The 22,403-nt window shown below is 44.4% G+C and overlaps 1 protein-coding gene and 1 long non-coding RNA gene across 3 annotated transcripts in view; one reads left to right on the top strand and one right to left on the bottom strand.

The window, feature by feature from the left end:
* The window catches only part of CDH23 (cadherin related 23), a 431,052-nt gene that overhangs the window by 40,942 nt on the left and 367,707 nt on the right, over positions 1-22,403 (top strand). The gene's annotated exons all lie outside the window — the stretch shown is intronic.
* Positions 8,957-22,323, bottom strand: LOC143653055 (uncharacterized). 2 transcript variants are annotated; one of them, XR_013161059.1, is made up of 5 exons: positions 22,123-22,323; positions 21,157-21,247; positions 13,438-13,620; positions 11,829-11,902; positions 8,957-9,091 (listed from the first exon to the last, which is right to left on the bottom strand). It is a non-coding gene; the product is annotated as an uncharacterized LOC143653055 (long non-coding RNA). The 2 variants fall into 2 exon arrangements; XR_013161060.1 differs by lacking the exon at positions 21,157-21,247.

Here is a 22,403-nt window from a genome sequence, read left to right as displayed (position 1 = left end):
AGAGACTGTTCTTTTCTCATTGATAAGAGTTGGTATCCTTCTATTCCATCAGCCTATATTTGTTTTCAATTCTTTTATTTGCTAAATTTTTGTTATAAATGCATATGGAATTTTACCAAATGTTTTTCTTTTTTTGATTTACTTGGGTGAGCATATTTTTTTCTTCTTTATTATGTTAATGTGGTGAAGTGCATTAATTAATTTTCAAAAGTTAGGCCAACCTTGCATTCCTGGAATAAACCCAACATTATCATAATCATAATGCATTCTTTTCATAATCTCTTGTCTGCTGTTGGAATAACTTTAACAGCTTTCTTCTGACTATATTGTACATGGCATATGTGAATTGCTAATATTCTATTTAAAGTTTTCTTCATCTGTGTTCATGGGAGAGATTAGCTTGTGATTTTCCTTTCTTGTAATATCTTTGTCAGATCATGGATTCAAGTTATGATGAGCTCATAACATAAATTGGCAATGAGCTCTATTTTTTTTTATTTCTCTGGAGGAGCTTGGATATGAATTTTGTTATTTTTTTCCTTAAGTATTTAAAGAACTCAGTTGAGAAGCCATCTGAGTCTAGAGTTATTATTGGGAAGGTTTTTTATTTCATATCCTTATTTCTTTAGTAAATATAAGAGTACATGTCTATGTTTTTGACTGTCAATTTTTGTAAGTTGTATTTTTTGAGAATCTTATTCACTCTATTTAAACTTTTCAAGTGAATTGATATAAAGATGTTTATTATATATATTTATTATCTTCATAATCTTTTTACTCTTGTAGAATTTGCAGTTGCATTTCCTTTTTCATTCATAATATTGACAAGTGCCTTCTCATTTTTCCATAATTTTGCTGATCACAGGATTTATCAATTTTATTAGTCTTTTCAAAGAAAAAAATTGGTTTTACTCATTTTGTCTAATTTTCCATTCTATTTCTTTTTAATTTTTTTGCATTCTATTTTATTAATTTCTGTTCTTATCCTTTTACTTTTATTTCTTCTGTTTTCTTTGGGTTTATTTTGCTTCCTAAAAGATCTCTTTGAGTTAGATACTTAGACAATTGATATTTTAGACTGTCTTCTTTTCTAAAATAAGCATTTTAGGCTATTAATTTTCCTTTAAGCACAGCTGTTTATATGTCACAAACTTGATGTCATGTTTTCATTGTTGTGGGTTTCAAAGTATTTCCTAATTTCCATTATAATTTATTCTTTGATTTATGAGTTATTTAGAAGTGCATTGCTTAATTTCCAAACATTTGGGAGATTTCTTAATTTTTTAAAAGCTTTTTTTTATTAATTAAAAAAATTAACAAACAAAACATTTAGATATCATTCCATTCGATTTCTTAATTTTTTCATTTTTTTTTATTCAACTCAATTCTACTGTTTTTTTTGAAATGTTTTGAGACTTACTTTACGATCTGACATGGTGAATTCTGGTAAATTGTTTATTGACCCACATGGGGTATATTTATTCTGTTATTCCCCAGAGCACAGTTTTGTCAGTAAGCTCAAATTTATAAATCATGTTGCACTCTGTATCCTTACTGATTTGTTTTCCACTTTTATTGATAAAGGTGTGTCACTCTCTAGTATGATTGTGTGTTTGCTATTGCTTTTTCTAGTTTTGTCGTATTTGTTTTTTATATTTTGAAGCTGTTATTAGGTGTTGTTAGCTGCATCTCTAACATCTGGACCTCGTGTTGGCTCTATCAGCTCTGAAGCAACTGTTCTCCAATTATCTGCATCTGCTCTGAAGTTTCTCAAAGATGTTCCCATTTTTATTTTTTTATTATGATCATTCCATTCTATATATATAATCAGTAATTCATAATATCACATAGTTGCATGTTCATCATCATGATCATTTCTTAGAACATTTGCATCAATGCATTTCCTTTTTCATTCATAATATTGACAAGTGCCTTCTCATTTTTCCATAATTTTGCTGTCTTTTTTAATAAAAAGACAACAGAAAAAAATTCATACATACCATACCCCTTACCCCTTCCTTTCAAATTTATTTTAACATTTGTTCCCCCTATTATTTATTTTTATTCCATTTGTTCTACTTGTCTGTTGATAAGGTAGATAAAAGGAGCATAAGACACAAGGTTTTCACAATCACACAGTCACACTGTGAAAACTATATCATTATATACAATCATCTTTAAGAAACATGGCTACTGGAACACAGCTCTACATTTTCAGGCCCTTCCCTCCAGCCTCTCTATTACATCTTGAATAACAAGGTGATATCTGTTTAATGCATAAGAATAACCTCCAGGATAACCTCTCGACTCTGTTTGGAATCTCTCAGTCATTGACACTTTATTTTGTCTCATTCCACTCTTCCCCCTTTTGGTCAAGAAGGTTTTCTCAATCCCTTGATGCTGAGTCTCAGCTCATTCCAGGATTTCTGTCCCACGTTGCCAGGAAGGTCCACACCCCTGGGAGCCATGCCCCATGCAGACAGGGGAGAGCAGTGAGTTTGCTTGTTGTGTTGGCTGGAGAGAGAGGCCACATCTGAGCAACAAAAGACGTTCTCTTGGGGGTAACTCTTAGGCCTAACTTTTAAAAAAATCTTTTTTATTAATTTTTAAATTTAAAAAAATGACAAGAAAGAAACACAAACATTCTTAACAAATGATCATTCTGTTCTACATATATAATCAGTAATTCACAATATCATCACATAGTTGCATATTCATCATCATGACCATTTCTTAGAACATTTGCATCAATTCAGATAAACAAATAAAAAGACAACAGAAAAAGAAATAAAATGAAAACTGAAAAAAAAATTATACATACCATACCCCTTACCCCTCCCTTTCATTGATCACTAGCATTTCAAACTAAATTTATTTTAACATTTGTTCTCCCTATTATTTATTTTTATTCCATTTGTTTTACTCATCTGTTGATAAGGTAGGTAAAAGGAGCATCAGATACAAGGTTTTCACAATCACACAGTCACATTGTGAAAGCTATATCATCATACAATCATCACCAAGAAACATGGCTACTGGAACACAGCTCTACATTTCCAGGCAGTTCCCTCCAGCCTCTCCATGACATCTTAAATAACAAGGTGATATCTACTTAATGCGTAAGAATAACCTCCAGGATAACCTCTTGACTCTGTTTGGAATCTCTCAGCCATTGACACTTTGTCTCATTTCACTCTTCCCCTTTTTGGTTGAGAAGTTTTTCTCAATTCCTTGATGCTGAGTCGCAGCTCATTCTAGGATTTCTGTCCCACATTGCCAGGAAGGTCCACACCCCTGGGAGTCATGTCCCACATAGACAGGGTGAAGGCAGTGAGTTTGCTTGTTGTGTTGGCTGGAGAGAGAGGCCACATCTGAGCAACAAAAGAGGTTTCGTTGGGGGTGACTCTTAGGCCTAATTTTAAGTAGACTTAGCCTATCCTTTGTGGGGTTAAGTTTCATATGAACAAACCCCAAGACTGAAGGCTCAGTTTTAGGCCTAATTTTAAGTAGGCTTGACCTTCTTTTGTGGCATTAAGTTTCATATGAACAAACCTCAAGATTGGGAGTTCAGCCTATTGCTTTGGTTGTCCCCACTGCTTGTGAGAATATCAAGAACTCAACTTGGGGAAGTTGAATTTTCCCCCTTTCTTACCATTCCCCCAAGGGGCCTTTGCAAATACTTTTTTATTCACTGTTCAAATCACTCTGGGATCTATTGGGAAATCACTTGGGACAAACCAGGTGTTCCCCCTTTTAAAAGACTCTAGTAAACTAATCATGACCCACCTTGAATGGGTGGAGTCACATCTCCAGCTAATCAAAAGGTCACACCCACAGTTGGGCAGGCCACATCTCTGTGGAGATATTTTAATCAAAGTTTCCACTTTATAATCTTGAATCAGGATTGAAATGACTGCACCCACAAGACTGGGTCAGGATTTAAACATGGCTTTTCTGGGGTACATAATATTTTTAAATCAGCGCATATGGTAGGCATGTGTTTATATTTATAAGGAATTGTCAAACTGTCTTCAAAGTGGCTGTACCATTTTGCATTCCTACCAGCCATGAATGAGAGTTACTATTACTCCACATGCTTGCCAGTATTTAGTTTCAGTGTTTTAGATTTTAAACACTTTAAATACATGTGTAGTAGTATTTCATTGTTGTAATTTGCAGTTCCTTAATGATGTATGATGTTAAATGTCTTTTCATTTGCTTGTTTGCAATATATGTATCTTCTTTGGTGAGGTGTCTTTTCAACTGTTTTGCCAATTTATAAATTAGGTTGTTTGCTTTATTATTGAGATTTAAGTGTTCTTTTAAATTTTGAAAAAAATGTCCTTTGTCATATATGTGTTTCGGAAATATTTTCTCCCTCTATTTTTATTTCTAATAATGTTCTTTCCTTCAAATGTAACTGATCTGATATTGTAGTGGCCATGTCAGCTTTCTTTTGAGTATATTTTGCATGGCATAACTTTTTTCATCCCTCTACTTTCAGGGTTTATGTGTCCTTATATTTAAGATTTGTCGTTTGTAAACAGAATATAGTTTTTTAAAAAATCCAGCCTATTTTTGTCTTTTAATTTGAGTAGTTATTCCATTTATATCTAATGTAAATATTGATATATTTAGGGTATATCTACTTTTTAAAGAGTTTTCTATTTGCTTACCTATTTTATCTTTCTTTTTTACTTCTTTATTATCATCTTTAGATTCCTTGAATGTTATTTTATTTATTCAGTTTTCCTCTATCAGCTCATCAGTTATATACTTCTTTACTCTTCTGTAGAACCCCTAGATATTATAGCCTATATCCTTAACTCATCAGTTTTTACTACATCACACACAATGTTAGGAATTTGGAACACTTTGACTCCAATTACTGTTCTTTTGCCTTTTGTGTTTGTATTGCTGAAGATTTTAGTTGTACATTTATTTTATATTCCATGAGGAATTATTGTTTTTTCTTTTGTCGATATTAATTTACTTACATATTTATCCTTCCTGACATTCCCCATTCTTCATTTTATGTCAGTATTTTCATTTGGAACACTTTTCCTGTTGCCTGAAGATCTTTTCTTTTAGTGTAGATCTCTTGTCAAAATTTTCCAGTTTTTGCTCTTATGGAAATATCCTTATTATACCTTAACTTTTGAAGAAATTTTTGCTGAGTATAGAATTTTCTTGTCACACTTTAAAGATGTCATTCCATTCATTGCCTCCTGGTGTCCATAATTTCTTTGAAAAAGTCAGTTGTAAGTTTTATTACCTCCTTTGAAGCTAATGTTTCTTTTCGCTCTAGCTTCTTTAATTCTTTTTGTCTTTTGTTTTCAACAGTTTTACCGTAATTTATCCTGCTTTTTATTCATAGCGTTTCTCCAATCTATGATTTGATGTTTTTATCAGTATTAGAAGATTCTTGGCTTATATTTCTTCAATGATTGCTCCTGCTGTATTCTCTTTCATCTTTTTTTGTGGACTTAAATTACACCTGCGCTAAACCTTTTCACCATGTCCTATATAACTCTTAAGCTATTTTTAAAAATCAGTATTCCTTCTTTTTCTTTTTGTGCTTCATCCTGCTTATTTTCTACTAGCCTATTTCCAGTTCACTCATTTTCTCTTCATCTATGTCTGACTTACTGTTACACCATACATTAAGATCTTGATTTCAGTTATTGTATTATTCATTTTTGGAAATTTATTTTAATTTACTTTATAGATTCTGATTCTCTGGTGAAATTATCTATATTGTCAGCTGTCTTCAGTTTTATTAATTTAACTATAATATTTAAAGTGCATATTTGATAACTCCAGTGTTTGGGCCACCTGTGAACTAGTTTCTATTCTCTATTTTTTCCTCTTGCTCCTGTTTAATGTTTTGGCTTGTAATTTTTTTTATGAATGCCAGTCATTTGTATGAAAAAAATTGTAGAGGTTCTGGATCCTGCTGTTTCCTTTCAGTGAGGACCTACCTTATCTCCTGGAAGGTGGCAGAGGGGTGGTCATCTTAAACCAGTCAGGGACTCAGCTGACTCAAGGCTGTGTTAAAGGCTTTATAAAGCTCAGTCTACTTCAGCTTCATCTCCACTCCTGGAATAACTCTCCAGGGGTCTGTTAACTGACAGCCTGGAGAGTTAACTATAGCCACTCCTCCCTAATAGGTCTTAAGTACTAATTCTTGTATCCTTAGTAATGTGAGTCAGCTAAAAATTCCATTCAACCTTTCAGCTGCTTGTTTCCTTAGCTACTACTCTCCACAGCTTAGGAGATGGCAAAATTTCTCAAGGGAAAACCTGGTGTTGAGTTCACTGTTCTGTACCTCCCTTTTCACATATCCTGACTGCCTCGTTATCCCCCAGCTCCGATTTTGTCCCTCCAGTGCTTCATAGAATGGCCAAGTTTCTGCTGGCTTCTCAATTCTCCTTGTTGCCAATGCCTTGAATGAAAAAGAGGCTTTCAGCACATTGAGCTCACCTCCCTACCTTCTTTTCTTTCTGGATCTTGGACTCTCATGTTCTGTCTGTCTTGACAGCTCTCCAGTGCCTTCAGGTAGATTTTGGAGGGCTCCAGATTTTCTGTGCTCATTGAGAGTGTTGGTCTGCTACAAGTTATTATATCATAGCTGGAAACAGTACTCAGTTGAATCCCAATTTACTATTTCCTAGGAATTTGGTGGGTTAAAGTTAGGTTCATCACCTTTTCTCTCTTAGTCTCAGTCTCTTCATCTGTGAAATGGGTATAACAGTTGTATTCCTCTCATTAGGTAGTTGTGAGAGTTAAGTAATAGACACAGTGCTTGGCAGATAGCGTGTGTTCGACAAATGGTAGCTACCATGATAATACTAATCGTTGTTGTCATACTATAAAGTAAGTAAAAACTCTGGGAAGGTCTTAGGGACCCATGGCCTGACTTTGAGGGGACTGTGGTTATTGTTCTCTGAAGCTCCAGCATGGATTCAGGGGCTCTCCCAGCCACCAACACTCTCCCCTGACCCAGCAGACATATGCACATTGTCTAGAGCAGAGCACAGATTCCGTGGAGAATGAAGTGACCTTCGTGGAGAATAGGGAGGCACCCACTCAGCCTCTGCCCTGGCCCACTCTGCCCAGTAGTGTGCCCTTTTGAGTGGGGGCTGCTATGAGAAAGGTCCTGGAGGCAGCTCCAAGGCTCTTTAACATGGACAATATAGAGACATTTTCCCCATGGAAAGTCCCTGACCCCACATGCAAAGGGCATTGGAGAGCCATCCAGATGTAAAATGCTACTTGAAGGGTTGTGTGGTTTTAATTCTCTCAGATTTTCTCCATTTTATCATGAAAAATGTCAAACCTATAGAAAAATTGAAAGATGCCTACAGTGAACACTCAGATACCACACCCCTGGGATTCTACAGTTTATATTTTGTTGGATTTCCATTATCATGTGTCTGTCCATTTATCCATTCCCCATCCATCTACCAAACCATTTGCTTTTTAATGCATTTCAAGGTTAGATGTGACCATCAGTAAACTTCTCCCTTAAACACTTCAGCATGTGTATCAAGCATCAACTCACCTACTCAGGAGTGGGGATGTGACCGTATTTCAGGCACAACAGGAAGCGTGGACCAAGGAGGGCATATCAACAGGAAACGGCCCGAGGGGTTTCGCTTGGAAAACCCAGGGCCATAACCGTGAGCTCACGTGTCCCTCTACCTGCTGGATTCCAGGGTTGGGTCTGTCTTGGCTTCTGCTGAGCTCTGCTCCTGGAGGCCCAGGGCTGGGACCCCGCAAGGGTTTGTTGTTCAAATGAATGACTTGCCCCAAAGGGTGGGTGTTGACTTGTGACTCCTGAGGCCAGAGCCCAACCAGGGAGCAGAAGTTACCAGGGGGCAGATTGGGGTGCCTTAGAAGAAGAAATTTAATTTGTCTTTCTTTCTTTATCTTGAAAAATGAAACTATCTTGTAATTTTGAAATTTATGTTTGGGTAGTTGGTATAGCACATGTTGAGAATTTCAAAGGTTCAAAACGGAATACAGTGAGACATCTCTCTCCCACCTCTCTCCTCCAGCCACCCAGGTTTCCCTAAAGGCAGTTACTGGTTCTGCTTTCTTAGTGTTCTCTTAAACACAATCTGCGCACATACATGATAATAATATTAATAGCCAACTCTCATTGAGAGCTTACCATATATGAGATTGTGTTCCAGGTGTTTTACAGGCATTACCTCATTTGGTCCTTGTAACGACCCTATCACGTAGGTACTCTTATTACATCCATTTCAGAGATGAGGGAAACTGAGGCATAGAGAGGTTAAGTGGCTTACTAAAGCTTATACACCTAATATTGAATCTCCCGGGAAGGGAGTCTAGCTGGTCTGGCTGCTCTCTGGCCCCTAGCTCTGCTCTTCTCAGCAATTTGCTGCATCAGCTCCACCTGGGAGGTCCCTCCAGTGGCCTGGTGGGAGGGTACTTTCAACCGCCAGCCTGGCTGATAGGGTGGTGAGATCCCCATTTGTGGAGGGCATTCAAACAAGTGACTCAAGCTTCTTCCACAAATAGCTTTGTTACTTTTCTTCCCCTGCTTTTTTTTTTTGGGTTTTTTTGGTTTTTTTGTTTGTTTGTTTGTTTTATGCTCCCCTGCCTGTGAGACCTGCCAGTTTTCTCCCCTGTCCACAGTGGTCTCCAGGTCCATAGCGTGCTCCCTTTATCCTCCAAACAGGAACCCATTCAGCGTCTGCTGAGGAAGGATGAGGTCTTCCCTCTCTTCCCTGTTTTACAGAAGGCACAGGCGAGGCATGGAGCTGGCACGGGGTGCTGCTTAGTCATACAGCCAGGGCTCTCCTTGTCCACTGCACCGTCCCATGTTTAAACTGACTTCTCTCCCCCTTTCCATCTTCCCCCCAACCCTGGGTGGCCTGTGGAGAACCTGTATGCCTGGGGAGGTGGGTGGGGGACTTACGAGAAAAAGCCGAGGAAAATTCTTCACTGGGAACAAATCTCATTTTCAGGAAAGTCTTGACAAAATGAGGCATTAAATTACAATATTTCAGAGAGCGTCGTAATTCTATTGCAGACAGCCCTTCATCATGGAACCTGAAAGCTGGGAAAATACAAAACTCATTAGATTAAAATAAACCACCTACTGCTCTGGAGAAAAGCTTATTTATCAATATCAATTTACTTATGATTACTCCAGCCTGCAATTTGTTATTTTTAAGAATTATGATTTGTGTATTGCTCATACAGATGTGAAATATATTTTTTTAAAATAGAGTGTTTTAAAAAAGATATCCTTGTCCTTTGTAAAGGTTAGAAGGTAGTTACTGGGGAAGAGGAGAGAGTCAGAAAAAAGCATTAAAGGAGGCTGTGGGGGTGGGGGATGGTGAGGAAGTGTGCATATGGGGGGATAGATAGGTGCAGATATGGACAGAGTGAATCAGGTGTCATGCCTAAGGCTTTGGACCTGTAAAAGAGACTTTTGATTCATTAAGAGGAAGAACATTTTAAATTAACCAAGCTTTCTAAAAGATGGAATGAGTCTTGAGTAGGCAGTGAGCTTTCCGTCACTGGAGGCATACAAGTCCAAGTTGAAGGCCTATGAGGCAGGGTGTTGCAGAGTACACCCATCAGATGAGGAGGACAACTATGGTCTCCTCTAATCCTGGTATTCACTGATTCTTTCGGTTGCACTGGGTGTGGAAGATGGGACAGTGTGTAGAAGAAAGGAGACAGGTTTCGGCATCAAATCATCTTGAATTGATTGGCTCTGGTATTCCTGGCCAAGTGACGTGGGACTAGGCAAGCCTTTGCTCTGTGGTGCAGTGGAAAGAGCTCAGTGCCTGGGGTCAGAGCCACTTGGGTTCGAATCCCTCACTTACTCCTGTGACACCTTAGTCAAGTTTCGGACTCTACTTGAGCCCCAGTTTCTTTGTCTGCAAAACAGTCGGTAGTGCCCCATTCGTTAAGTTATATGAACACTCTAGCGTGGGGTAAGCACACACAGCACATGTGAACACCCTTCCCTTCTGCCTTTCTGTGCCTTAGTTTCCCCATCTGCTCAACGAACAGCCTGCTGATGTTCTCCAGGCCTCTTCAGGCTCTAGAATTCTGCCCAGAGTATTTCAATGTTCCTTGTATGAGGACAGAAGGTCAGTGTTGTGGGGAAGGCTAGACTCCAGGATCTTGAGGCCTTCCCAGGTCAGCCCAGTAGCTCCCAGCTCCTTGCACCTCCCTCAGTACCTCCTACATCGATTCTTGTGGTTTTCCAGGTCTGAGGACTTGCTGTAAGTTCTTTATGTGTTTGGTCTGCCTTCATGAAACTAGATCCCCATTTCATAGATGGGAAAGTGGAGGCCCAGAGAGGAGAGGAATAGTATGCTTATCTGCCTCCCCCACAGGCCTGCATCCCCTACCCCTGACTCCATTTCCTGGGCAATGCTCTGGGAGCAGAGGGGAAAGCCTTTGGGATTCTTGGGAAAGTTTGGCACTGGAGCCTCTCCCACTGTAGTTTCTCTTTGTACTACAGCCCCCCTCTCTCCTTTTCCCCTTTCCACTCTCTCTCCCTCCCTCCTTCTTATTTATTCTTTTACACTTTCAGCAACTAATATTGAACACCTCCTGTGTTATGACATCCTTGTGTCAGGCTCTGGAGCCAGCAAGATGAATACGGCCTGGTCCTGACCCTAGGGAAGTTCACGGTGCAGTGAAGCAGAGAGACAGACAGACAGACACACACACACAGAGTGCGAGGAGTGCTCAGATGGGGGAGTCTGTCTGTCAGAGGCACAGTGAGCTGGAGGTAGGCATGTCCCAGCCTGGCTTTGGAAATCAGAGAAGACTGCTCGGTGGAGGTGATGGCCGAGCTACTTGCTGATGGAGGAGAAGGAGGAGGAATTGCTGTGGACTTTGTGCCCCTCCAGAGCTGGGGCTCAGTGACAGCCCAATGGCTGGCTGTGAATTTTAGCCAGAGCCAGGTTTGGAAGGACTCCCTGCCCCAGGTCTCGCAAGGCCTTCACCTCCAGAGAAGAAAGGTGTGCCCTCCTTGGCTAGGCCCAGCTAGAAGAACACCTGGGCAGAGGTTAGCAATGGACAGGCTGGAGGAAGAGCCAGCCAACGATGCCAGGAGGGCAGTTTGACCTCATGGGGGAGTCTCTGCTGCTGAGAGAGATGGGGAGGCAGGGAAAAAACTGGCGGGAGGTGATAGCTTTGAGGCTCAGCTAGAACCCCAACTCCTAGTTCAGTCTTTCGAGGGTCCAAGCACTGTGGGGTTTGGGGGCAAACCTCTCACCCTCCTTGAGTTTCATTTTGGGGTGATGTTCCTGCCTCCAGGGATGTGTGAGCATCTTTCGTCCTTAAAAGGCTGGCCAGTGCCCTAAGCCGGAAGGGCAGAACCTGGCACTGTCTGTCTGCAGTGTGGGCACCAGGCGTGGCATATGCCTGGGCACCCCCCTGCCCCCGCTGACACGGGGTGGCCTGTCGTGGGCCCGGCAGCACTGACTTGCTCTGCACACACAACGGGACACTGCTGTCACCACTGTTGTCATTTGTGTTTTGCGAACCAGCCTGTGAAGATGGGGACTTAGAATGGAGCAAAGTCAAAGAAATCTGAAGTGATTGAGGGCTTCCCGTGTGCTAAGTGCACATGCAGTGCTCTCAGGTGTGTGCACATTTAATCTTCACAGCGCCCTGCCAAATGGGTGCTGTTAGCTTGGATTTTACTCAGGGGAAACTGAGGCTGAGCAGGAATTTGAAACTAAATCTCTTGTTCCAACCTCCCGATGCCTCCCCTATGCAATTGCCCCTTCCCCTGCCTCTCACCAAAGACCCTGGATTCTCACCAAGCGCCAGGTCATGGGCCCAGATCACCTTCTCTTGCCAAGTCTCACTGGGTTTCTCTCTTTTCCTTCGGGAGCTGTGACATTAATAAGCATAAAAGGAGTTGAAGCAGCATCTCATGCAATTATATGGGGAGGAAGCGGCTGTCATAGGCAATCTGGAAAAGATGTATCCCTTAACTTAAAGGAAAAACTATGGACTTGTTAGACTGCATGCGCCTGCAGGAGCACAGGTTGGCACTCCTGTGCCCATGGGGGGCCTGACTCCCCTTAGCTGAGAAAGCATCTTTCCCTCCTGGCTGCTCAGCCCTTGCCTGGACATCATCCATTTATCATTCAATCATTTATTCATCTGCTATTCACTGCTCACCTACTATGTGCCAGGCTCTGGGCCAGGATGGGGAAGAGCTTGCAGCCCAGACAGCAAAACAGTTATGTAAAGCAAAGTTCACACAACACCATGTGGAGTGCAACTGCATGCATCACATATTAGGAGGTCCGGTCATAGGGTGGAGGGACCGCTTTTGCTGGTGGTGGGTAGTGGGGTCAGGGAGGGGCTCCAGGAGGGCTCTTTGGAGGAGGGGACATTTGAGCCTCTTTGCCATATGTCCCCATGGGGAGAAAGGGCCCCAGGTCTGAAGGTCGTGCCATGCAGATGTGAGCTGCAACATGCTAAGTGACATCTTGCAGATGTCTGAAGAAGCTGGACGCTTGGCCCATGGTCACCTAATTGACCCATTGCCAAGCTAGGGGTGAGACCTCAGGTCACCCTCCTCCCACTTGAACCCAGGTACAAGGGGCCAAGTGCTGAAGGGGTGCCCGTGAAGATTTGGAGAATGTCAAGGTAGGCATCTGGAGGAGGTGAGGGTGGAGGGCAGGGGGCAACTTGGCTAAAATCGCAGTATGATAGAGAGAGAGAGAGAGAGAGAGAGAGAGAGAGAGAGAGAGAGAGAGAGAGAGAGAGAGAGAGAGAATAAGCTCCTAGGTCATAAATCCCAGGCATGGGGTGAGGAGCCTTGGCGGGGCCTTTGCCTGAGAGAGTAGCCTGCTGGCAGCCCACCCCCACCCCATGCCCTGCTGCCAGGACAGCTCCCCCTGGCCTGGGCTTTTGAGCCCCTCTGTGGGGAGACCACAGCAGGAAGTGGGCACGCCAAATGTCCCCTGTCTCACCTTCACTCCCTGTGGCCTTTGGGGATCCTGTGGTTGGGAGGGACGCCCAGATTCCCATCTATGAAATAACAGCCGCCTGTCTACACTGCAGGTTACCATCACCTTACAGAAAACCTTTGCAGAGTTAAATTCACCAGAAGGTATTCTAGTGGTGGCTGCCTGGAATTGGGGGTTATGCCTCAGAATGCAGGATAGAATCTTCTGGGTGGAGGCAGTCCAGCATTCTGGGCTCCTTTTGTAGGTTTCGGGTGCAGGGGTGAGAGAGGAGAAAAGAAAAGAGAGAAGAAGGGAGAGGCTTGGAACAGATAGGAATCCTTCCATCTGTCTGGTAAGAACAGAAATGAATGTATCCTGGCATCTTTCCCAGTCCCCGGTCCTGGGGAGTGCAGGAAGGAGTGGGTGCCAGGAAATTAGCCAGTGGAAGTTGAACAGGTGGCTCTACCTGCAGTTCCCTTGACATCCTGCATGGTCCCTGTGCAAATGGTTTTGACGTTGGGAAGCGGATCAGCACTGGCGCGTAGAGAAGAGCAGAGCCAGAGATGCTGGGGGATTCCATGTCCACCTTGCACTTTGTAGAGAGCGGCTGGCGATCACTCAGACGGTGAATGAGTGGTGGACGCAGGACCTGGGGGGGTGTCTCCATTCCCATCCTTGGCTTCCAGATTAGAGCTCTGAAGACCAGGGAAGGCCGCCTCCGAGGGCCTCAGTGTCTGTGTCTATAAAATGAGCTGGAGGGCTCAGGTTGGCTTGCCATGGTGAGCGGACTTTTGGTGTGGAGGGATGGGGTTACGTGAGCCGAGCTGCCTCCCTGGTTGGGGATGGGAGGGGAGTTCCCAGGGGAGCTGAGCAGGGTCTGCCTGATGGGTGAACTTGGCCAGGTTAACTGACCAAATTTTGATAAGCTTCAGTTTCTACTAGCTTTATTTATTTATATTTTTAGAACAACTTTATCGAGCTATAATCTATATATCATTAATTCACCCATTTAAAGGATGCAATTCAGTAGTTATTACACACAGAGTTGAGCAACTATCATCACTGTTAATTTTATAACATTTTCATCACTGCAGAAAGAGACCCCTCTGCCCTTTAGCCCTCACCCCACTGCCTCTCCAGCCCCCCGACCATAAGCAACCACTAATCAACTTTCTGTTTCTGTAGTGTTTTTTATTCTGGGCATTTTGAATAAATGAATTGTATAATATGTGGTCTTCTGTGGCTGACTTCTTTCACTTAGTATAATGTCTTCATAGTTCATCCATGTTGTAGCATGAATTAGTATTTTATCCCTTTTTTGGCCAAATAATATTCCATTGTACGAATAGACCACATTTTGTTTATCCATTTATCCACTGATGGACATTTGGGTGATTTTACCTTTTGGCTATTATAAACAGTGCTGCTATAACAGTCGTGCAAGTTTTGTGTGGACATACGTAATAATTTCTCTTGGGTAGATACATAAGAGGGGAGCTGCTGGATCATGTGGGAACTCTATGTTTAATTACTCAAGGAACTGCCAGACTGTTTTCCAATGTGGCTGGACCATTTTACATTCCCACCAAAAGTGTTTAAATGTTCCAATTTTTCCACATCCTTACAAAAATTTATTATCTGACTTTTTAGTTCTAGTCATCCTAGTGGGTATGAAATGTTATCTCATTATGGTTTTGATTTTCTTTTCCCTAATGGCTAATAATGTTGAGCATCTTTTTATGTGCTTATTGGCCATTTGTACATCTTCTTTGAGGAAATGCCTATTCGGATCCATTTTTTAATTGATTGTCTTTCTTATTATTAAGCTGTGAGAGTTTTTCTGTATTCTAAATTTTGTTTGTCATACATATGATTTGCAAATATTTTCTCCCATCCTGTGGATTGTGTTCATTTTGATAGTGTCCTTTGAAGCACAAAAGCTTTTAATTTTGATGAAGTCAATTTATCTATTTTTTTCTTTCGATCCTTGTGTTTTTGGTATGAAGTCTAAAAATCCATTGCCTAAATCAAGGTTCTGAAGATTTTCCTGTATATTTTCTTCTAAGAGTTTTATAGTTTCAGCTCTTACATGTAGATTTTTGATCCAGTGTAAGTTAGTTTTTTTATATGGCATGAGGTGAAGAGTCCCATTTCATTCTTTTGCATGTGGCTATCTATGGACCCAGCGCCATTTGTTAAAAGGTCTTGGCAACCTTGTAGAAAGTCAGTTGACCATAGACACATGGTTTTATTTCTGGACTCCAAATTCTATTCCATTTATCCATGTAATACCAGTACCGCACTGCCATGGTTATTAGCTTTATTTTTAAATGGGACAGTCACTATTTTAGTTAAATGCTAAAAGTAACTCAATGTAGATAGCTTTAAAAATACAGAAAAAACCCACGAAGTCCAAAACAAAAATCACCTGTAACATCACAGCCCAAAGATAATTTCTGCAAATGTGTTGTTCTCTGTCCTTCCATCTCTTCCCTCTATGGATATATACATACGTAATATATCGTTCTTCTCCAATGTGGAAACACACTGTGCATACTCTTGTAGCTTGCATCTTCTATTTAGGAGTTTATGTGAACATTTTTCCTTGCCAGTAAAGGTTCTCTGAAAACATGATTTTCAGTTGCTGCCTGGTATTCTCTTCTGTGAATGCATTATGAGTTACTCACGTAAACCTGTCATTGATGATTGAATTGCCTGTTTTTGCTAGTATAAACAGTGCTGCTGTGAACATCCTCAAAACAGAAGACTTTGTGCCACGTTTCTGACTATTTCTTTGGAGAAAATTTCCTATCAGTGGCATTGCTAGGTCAAGGAGCACGAATGTTAAGGCTATGGCTTTATTGTGCCGAATGACCTTCCAGAAAGTTGTACCAGTACATGTCAGAGGAGTTTTTCATAAAGAAATTGATATGTGGGATAGTCTGACTCAAAAGCAGAAGGCTTGACTGTTTGATCTTCTAGGATCATTTCCTGTTGTATATTCGCGGTCCTTCCTTTGGAAGACACAATGGGAAGCTCCAGAGATGCATAAAAAGAGCTCATCAAAAGGGGGTCCACCGGGCGGGCCATGGTGGCTCAGCAGGTAAGAATGCTTGCCTGCCATGCCTGAGGACCTGGGTTCGATTCCCGGTGCCTGCCCATGTTAAAAAAAAAAAGAAAAAGAAAAAGGGGGTCCACCCTCCCACAACCCTCCCCCCACCTCTGGATCCTTTTCCATTGGTCAGCACCTAACTAAGACTTGGAGTCCCCCCACCTCCTGTAACCTAATCTAATGGCAAGGGGAGACAGATAGGCAACCAAGAGATTTATATATAGCTACAAAGTGTGCCAGAGCTGTGAAAAGAAAGAACCAGGCACAGTGAGAAAAAGACAAGGGTGACTGTAGCGGTGGGGGACGAGGGCAGGCCCCCTTGAGGAGGGGGCAGTGCAGCCTAGTTACAGCAAAATAGGGGTGAGGGTGGCAACTAAGGGCGCAGCAGGTGTGGCAGGCAGTCTTCTTTTTCAACTGGTTGTGCCCATGAGCCCATTCTGTTGGGGGTGTCCCCTTCTGTGACGGGTGTGCCCTCCTGTACTGGTTGTTAATTTTTTCATATATGTATAAAACCACGTGATGGTATCAGTCAGTTCTTGCCTCAGTAAAGCTGCATAATAAACCACCACAGCAGTAATGATACTCAGTCAACAGTCTGTGGTCAGATGGGGCTCAGCTAGTCTGGGCTAGGCTTGACTGAGCTTGGCTCAAGGCCACGGTTGAGTTCCATCTGCTCGCTCTTCTGGGGCCAGGGGGCTGCCTGGGGCATGCACTTCTCAGGTGGAAGGGCAGGAACGCAAGCGGCAAGCCCAGCCATGCAAGAATACTTAAAGCTTTTGCTAGTGCCAGATCTGCCATCGTCCCTTTGGTCAAAGCAAATAGTGTAGCCAAGCCCTGTAAAAGGCAAGAAAAGACATTCCTCCCACCAGGAGACCCCACTGTGGGTGTGGACATGTAATTCTAGTGCAGAGGGGTGAAGGGTTGGGACCAATGATTGGCTCAACCACAGTGATGGCCAACGGGTGGGAATGAACTTGGCAGGTTTAAGGCAGAAAGAAGGCTGGTGTGATTGAAATATAGTGATCAAGGGGTAACGAGAGAACTGCCACTTACTAGAAGCATGAAGCATGTTTGTTAAATTAATCAAAAGAAGGTGTCAGACTGGCTGGGCAGATGGGGATGAATTTACAGAGTTGGGAAAGGCAAGACTTGGAGAAGATACTTTATCTGATCGCTGTCAGGCACATTAAATGTTAGAGACACATCCGAGAGGAGTTTTTAAGTGGCAGATAATGTAGGGGATGAATTAGCCTCTGTTTACAAGAGGCTGAGGGTCTGCTGGGAGGAGGTGTGCATGTCCCCCGCAGCTGGGATTGGTGCCTCTAAAAACATATGATGGGCAAAGGGAACTGGGGGTTCCACTTCCAGCAGGGATCCAGGAGAACTTCATGGAAGGGATAGCATTTGAGCTGGATCTGGGCATGCACGATGGAGGCAGGTGGTGCTCCAAGCAGAAGGTATAGCTGGCCAAAGGTACAGAGGGATCATACATGGGGCTGGCAAAGGCCTGCCTCTCCAGCAAGGGGAAAGGTGCGGATTTTGGCAGCATGCCAGAGCTGTTGCCCTGCTAGTAGGGTGGGGGGATGGGAGGAAACAGACCTTGGTCAACTCCATTATTGCCTGCACACCCTATCGGGTGGGAAACCTGAGGATCAGGAGGCTCAGCTGTTTTCTCTGGAACTCAAGACAGAAAGCACGGTGCTGGCGAAGGGGTGTGGAAACGGTCCCTTTCCTCATTGTTGAGGGGAGTGCAACTTGGCGCATGCTTTTTGGAGGACAACTTGTCAACAGCTATAAAAATATGAAAACTTTCCATTCTGGACACACCACTGACATACTCACCCTGGTGGGCAGATGTAGGAACGAGGATATTCATGGTGGCTTTGATTGTCCACGTGAAAGTTAAAAACAATCTAAATGTCCATCAGCAAGGGGACTGGTTAAATGATGATCCCCCTGTAGCAAAATGCTCCACAGCTGCTAAAAAGAATGAGACAGCTCTGTATGCCTTGAAGTGGGACAGTCTTCAGGATATATCATCATGGAAAAAAGCTAGGGATGAGATAGCATGAAGAGTATGCTACCACGTGGATTATTATTTTTTAAGGGAGGGAGGAATGTATGTGCTACATGCTTGTGTGCGCAGCCATTGCTTCTGGAGTGATCCCTCAAGGACCACCTCTGAGAAGGCAGGTGTGAGTGTTGGGCAGAGAAGACTCACTTTGTGCTGTATGCCCTTTTGTGTTGTTAATTACTATGTCTGTGTTTTACTTCTCAAAAGAAGTAGGTAAAATCAAATAAATCTCCTGCTGAATGATTTTTTTAAGTGTTGTTCAAGGGGAGTCGGAGACCCCAGGCATCACCTGATGGTGCTGGATGACCATGGCATGCCACCCTGGGGTCTCAGCTTCTCCCCCTCCCAGGATGCCTGGCTCACCTGCCTACCCCCAGGCAGCAGGCAGGAAGAGCTGCACACAGGGACCCAGAAGGTATGCAAGAGCAGAATGGCCTCCAGTGGTCTTGTGCCATCCTTCCAGGTTGGGTCCTTCTTAGTGACCTTCCACCACAGCCTCCTCAGCCGTGGACCGTGGGCTGTGGGCTCTGAAGCATGCCCATCGGTAGCCGCAGTGGCTTGACAGTTGGCGGCCCTAATGGCGTCGCCCGCAGGTACCTTCTTGCACGCGCGCACGTCTCTGTGTGTAGCGGTGGTGAATAATCCCCAAATTGTATTTGATTTCTGCAGTGTATTTCTGTATTTCTATTCAAAGTTGAGTGCATTGGATTTTATGGGAATTCATAACAGTTCAGACTAAATCGCAGCACCCTGCTGTGGAAATCTCTCTCTCTCTCTCTCCAAAGAAACTGAAATGTTGCTCGAAGTCTCCTCCTGCTGCCCTGCTCCTGCTTGTCCCCTGGTTTGCTGGGGTGGACAGTGGTGCCTCTTGGAGTGTGGCGGTGCCCAAGAAGGGGCCAAAGGGAGAGCAGAAGCTGGTCACTTGGTGGCCTTGCCCTGGGTTTTGCAGGAGAAGGAAGTGTGCTTTGCTCAGGCAGCAGCACAGACCTTGGCTTTCCGATCTCCGACCCCAGAAACCAGACTGAGATGGGCTTTGTGGTGGGTATTTTTTCCCTGTGATCCTGAAGGAGGCTGGTACAAGCCCTACAGATTTGGAGGGGATTTGCAAGGAATCTGGATTCCTTCAGTGTGGTGAAAGGAGTAGAGACAGAAAGGAGGGGCTCTCTGGGGCTGGGTCAGCGGTCCCGGTACGGCGGTGGATGTCCTGTGGGCACATCCCCTGGAGGGGTTCACACTTAGTGGGCATGTTTGAATTCACACACAGCCACACACTTTTCTTTTAAGCTGTTGTTCCTGCATCTGTAGGAGGAGAACCCTTCTCAGTAGAGTCCCGGGCTCCAGCCTGGCCGTGTGTCCTGCTGTAGCCCATTATCTGCCGATGGACCCTGATGTAGAAGCTGGTGCAGCCTCGTCCGTGATGAGTCAGCAGCCCTCCTCGCCCCAGTGTGGGAAGGTCATGCTGGGCCCACAGGGCAGGGAGGCAGGGACTTTCGAGCAGGGCCCAGCTGCCCGGGAGGAAGCTCCCTGTCCCCAAAAGTGTTAGCCCTCCTCGCTCCCAGCTCTGAGCTGGTGGTGGGTCACACCTGGGATTGCAGGCTTCGGGGAAGCGGAGGGGAGGAGAGGACAGAGCTTCCTAATCGCAGTGGACCAAGTCCATCCACAGGCTGCCCACAGGGTGTCGGTAGGGTGAACACGAGCTAAGCCTCTGAATGTAAAAACATTGTGTGTTTATTACTGAAAATTTGGAATATGCAGAAAGTGTGTAGAAGAAAATAAAATCGCCCCAAACCCTCCAGACTACTGATTACCATGAACAGCCCTTTATGTGCATACCCCTCACCCCCATGCACACACCCCTGCACACACTCACACCCAGAATCCCCAGACGCAATCCTGTGTGCTGCCGATGCGTGTCCTCCAACTGAACCAATCCCTCCGGGCCTCTGGGCTGTTCCATGATAAATAGTGCCACAGTGAGCTCTGCGGCTAGTGTCCGTGCCCGATCAGACGACTTCCTTAGCTGAAGTCCTGAGAGTGGAATGGCCCGGCCATGGGGTGTACATGTTTCCAGGCCCTGCACACAGTTTTCAAATAGTGATTGAGTCTCAGCTGAGTTGCCTCAGCTCTGGGGATGTGGGAGCCTCGGTGGTCTTATCCCCTCTGCTGGCATTAAGTACCAGCTGTGTGCTGAGGACACCCACATTTACACCCCCTGCAGACTCCAGGCCTGAATTCCAGTTGAGAGTGTATCTGATTTTCATGGGAATCCATAACTGCTTGCCCCCAGCAGTGCTGCTCGTTTGTCAGCACACACTCCAGACTCAGCATGTCCAAAATGAACTTCTGCTCTTGTCCCCACGGGCTTCCCCTGCCCTGGTTCCTGGCCCTCTGTTCTTCCAGGATCTTTGGGCCAAAACCCTTGGCTCTATTCTTTCTCTCATAGCCATGTCCTCTCCATCAGGAACCCCTGTCAGATTTACCTTGAAAGAGAACCAGAATCTACCAGCTTTCAACCCTCCCCAGCCAGAGCCACCATCAGCTTTTGCTGTTTCCAGTAGCGTAGCCTGTCCCTGCCCCCAAAACAGAGTCTTCAGCATGGCAGTCGGGGTGCCCCTTTAAAACTCAAGTCATTGAATTCATTCATTCATGTCACTCCTTGGCTCAAAGCCCCATCCTGGCTCTCAGTTCACTCAGAACCATTGAACCAGTGGTCTTCAAGATGCCCCATGAACTCTCTGCCCTCATCACCCACAGTTCTCCCCATTGTCCCCACCATGCCAGCCACACCTTTTCCTTAAGCACATTCATGCCTCAGGACCTTTGCACAGGTTGCCCCCTCTGCCTGGGATACTTTTCTCCCGTATATCCACAGGGCTCACTCTCTCAGTTCAGGTTCTGTTTGGAGGTCACCTGCTCTGTGATACTCAGATCACTTTTCCCCTGTTTCTTTTCCTTTCCCATAACACTTATTATCTCTTAACACCTTGTCATTTACTCACCTACGTTGTCTATTTGGTCTCCCCCATGGGAGTGTCTGCTCCACCCAGATAGGACCTCTGCCTTGTTCTCTTCTGTATCCACATGCCTAGCCTGAGGCCCGGTACACAGGAGTAAGATATCAGAGCAGATGGGCACAGGAGAGGAGTGAGATCTTGCAATGCCCCTGCTGTTGGAAGCTTCTCCTTGCAGCTCACCAGCTCTCCAGGGTGTCAGTGGAGGTTTTGATTTGATTGGGGGGGGAAGGATGGATCCCCATGAAGGGTGGACCCCTGCAAGCTGTAACTGTACCATCCCCTGTATCCTTAGTAGCCAGTCCTCAGCCCAGGGCCTGAGTGAGCAGCAGTTCTTGGAGAAGGGGAAGGCTGGTGGACCAGCTCCAAAGCTGGAAAATTTTAGAGTCAGCTGAGGTGGGATGGTGAGGATGGATGATGCTCAAGGGAGGCAGTGAGAGACTTGGTCACCCCTGAGGACACATGTCTTATTGGCACTGCTTCCCAGGGCAGTGTCTATGAGATGCCAACTGCCCAGAAGGCAGGATGGACAGGGGCCCATCCACCATCATACTTTCTTCCTGGAGCAGTAGAAAGCTTGGCTGCCCTGATGGCTCAGCATGCCATGGCTGTGAGACACGTTAGAATTCTCACCCAAGTTCAGCTCACTGGCTCCTAAGTGGATGCAAGTTCCTGCCTAGACCTCCCCATCAGACCCCTCAGGCCAGGCCCACCCTGGGATACATGTCTGAGCTCAGTGAGTGTTGGGACTGAGGCTGGGAGACTAACCGTCAATGGCCATCAGAATGGAGTTCAAATCCAGATCAGACCACTGAGTGACCTTGGCCACGTTAGGCAACCTCTCTGAGCTCAGCTTATAGAGCTTATTATAAATCACAGTACCTGACATCTCACATGCACTCAGTAAATGTTAGCCATCATGAAACTTTGAAAATCGTGCAGCTCATATCTTACCTCCTCTGGAGCCTACTTTTACTTCCCTTCTCCTGCTCCCCTAATGTCTCCCATCCACTTCCCTGTCCCAGGCTTCCTGTCCTCTGTTCCCATGGGCAGTGACAGTCAATACCACTGCTTGGACACCGAGCACATGTTTCTGGCCCCTGTGGTACCTAGCACAGCATGGCAAAGGCTGTCAGGAAATGGCAGCCTGAGGGCGTTGGGGTTGGCACGGTGTCTGGGGTAGCCAATTGTGACCTGGCTCGTGCCTCTGCAACAGGTCTCTGGGCTCTCACTCC

The sequence above is a fragment of the Tamandua tetradactyla genome, chromosome 13 (genome assembly GCF_023851605.1).
Source record: "Tamandua tetradactyla isolate mTamTet1 chromosome 13, mTamTet1.pri, whole genome shotgun sequence".
Lineage (NCBI taxonomy): Eukaryota > Metazoa > Chordata > Mammalia > Pilosa > Myrmecophagidae > Tamandua > Tamandua tetradactyla.
This window is presented reverse-complemented; position numbering and strand designations above follow the sequence as displayed.